The sequence below is a fragment of the Silene latifolia genome, chromosome X (assembly GCF_048544455.1).
Source record: "Silene latifolia isolate original U9 population chromosome X, ASM4854445v1, whole genome shotgun sequence".
NCBI lineage: Eukaryota > Viridiplantae > Streptophyta > Magnoliopsida > Caryophyllales > Caryophyllaceae > Silene > Silene latifolia.
Genome location: NC_133537.1, coordinates 299,025,358 through 299,027,711, shown reverse-complemented (window position 1 = coordinate 299,027,711; position 2,354 = coordinate 299,025,358). Strand labels below are relative to the sequence as shown.

General features: G+C 41.2%; 1 non-coding gene across 1 annotated transcript; it reads left to right on the top strand.

Annotated features, from left to right (window-relative positions):
• The first annotated feature begins 620 nt into the window (after positions 1–620).
• Positions 621–727, top strand: LOC141625277 (small nucleolar RNA R71). Its single transcript, XR_012535066.1, has one exon. It is a non-coding gene; the product is annotated as a small nucleolar RNA R71 (small nucleolar RNA).
• Positions 728–2,354: the final 1,627 nt, after the last annotated feature.

Sequence of the window (2,354 nt, the reverse complement as noted above, 5' to 3'; positions counted from 1 at the left end):
TAATGGATTGCAACATAGACTTTATCTCTCCTATTTCATTCACCCCACCGGAAGATGATGCACCATGGTTAGGAGGATTGAAAGAAGGAGGCTTCTGAAAGCCTTGTTGATTCTTGTGTGGGGGAATATACGGCTGCTGCTGATTCGGAGGAGCAGTGGGATTGAGCACATTCTGACTACTCCACCTCAAATTGGGATGGACGTTCGGCTCGTAATAAGTGTTGTTCTGCCTGTAATGTTGAAAGGCAGCACAAGACTCATAGGAGTTGGGACAATGATCTGAGACATGTCCCTCTCCTCCACATCTTCTACAGACGAAAGGACCGTCTGACACAGCATTCACCTGATACATCCTTCCTTTGGAAGCTCCTCCCAATTCATATTTATCAAATCTTGCAGTGAGAGCTTCAAGTGCAACTACAGAAGAAGATTCAGCAGCTCTTCTTTGATTGCCTCTGGAGTTCCCATATTCAGCCTTATGGGTGGCCAAATCATCAATGATCTTCCACCCCTTAGTCTCTCCCATGTTCTCAGCAAATCGGCCATTGGCGTGATCCAAAATAGCTCTCTGATCGTCGTACAACCCATTATAGAACTGATTGCAAAGACTCCACTTCTCGAACCCATGATGCGGAATGGTTCGCACCAGCTTCTTGAAACGGACCCATGCTTCATGAAAGTTCTCATCACGCCCCTGTTTAAAGCTCGTGATCTGAGCTCTAATGGCAATAGTCTTCGATGCAGAAAAGTACTTCTTGTAAAATGCTAAAGCTAGCGAATTCCAGTCAGTTACCCCATGAGCTTCCCGGTCCAGATCCCTATACCACACCCTTGCAGCATCACGGAGTGAGAAAATAAACATAGTTTCTTTTATCGATCCGGGTCACGCCAGTTGGTGGGGGTATGGAGCAGCAATAATCGATAAAGGTCTCCATGTGCTTAGCTGCATCTTCATTTGCAGCTCCCCCGAACTGGTTTCTTTCAACTAAGTTGATATAAGAAGGCTTCGGTTCAAATTTTCTTGCCTCCCCTGGTAGTACAAATCCCTTATAGAGATTCGTAACTGTCGGTTCAGAGTGACTGGCAATGGTTGCTTCTTCGGCCATAACTGGAAAATCCGGAGATGTGACGGTTTCGGCTGAAGAAGTGGAAACAGGAGAAGAATGTGGATCCTCCTCAAATAGCTCGTTCTCAAAGTAATTTGACAGAGTACTCAGCTCTTCCTCTGTCGGCAATACCCTTTGTGATCGTCTCAACTCGCGCAAGTATTTCTCAATCTCAGGATTGAACGGTACTAGTTCACCACCCTGTGACCTGCGCATAAGAAGAAACCTAATCCACAGGGAGGTAATACCAACAAAGATTGTAGCAGACACAGACTGAGCCTATCAAAATTTGACACGGCTATCGCAACCCTATCAAAGATAAAACCTAACGGTCTCAACTAAAATGTAGCAGAGGCAGTCGAGTATCGAATCCACAGGCTAACGGAACGACGCCAAAATTTGACACGTCTGTCGCGTATTTGTCAAAAATACCAACTGGCTATAACTAATATAGCTAGGGAAGTCGGGTCGAATCCACAGAGAGGTAGGAAATTGTAGCTTAATCTAAGTTCATCAAGGTAACCAAATGGGGGGTTTTTAAATGTGATGTTCTAAACTAATAAGAATAAGGAAGAGAGAAAATAAGAGGAAGGAATTAATCAGATAAGGAGAAACAGCTAAGACAAACGGTTCACCATAATCACTCAGTCAAGTAATCTAGGTCTCAGGTCAAAGCAAATATGGTCTAAGGGGTAACGAACGTCACCTTTCGGTCCTTAATTCACCCTAGAGCGTAAATAGCTTAGCTTTCGCCCTCACTACAATACCCTATTGTTCGCTACTAGTCTCGCCTTTGATGGAAAAGTAGATCTATATACTTACATATTCATATATGTTATTAAATTAATTTGTCATAAAATTAATAAAGGTCTTATGCATGCAAACTAATTAGCAAAATAAAGAAGAAATCATGTTCTTACATTGTGATTTCGGTTCATATGGGCACAAAAGAGATCTCCTTCTCTTTTGTTCTTGAGCTTTCCTTTTGGATGAACAAAGACCCAAGTGTAGGATCTCTCCCAAGGAATTATACCCAAAGCTTACTCTTAATTAAAATTAATATTATAAATACTAGTACAATATTAATTTTGTAAGAAAATTGACTCAAAATAATTGTTTTTGCTCTTGAATATTCGGTCAAGAGTAGAAGAATTTTGGAGTATTTTATCTCTCTAATTTCTCATTAAAATGTAGAGAGGAAATTAAATTTCTCACACTAGAAATTATGTGTGTTGAATGAATGAAAAA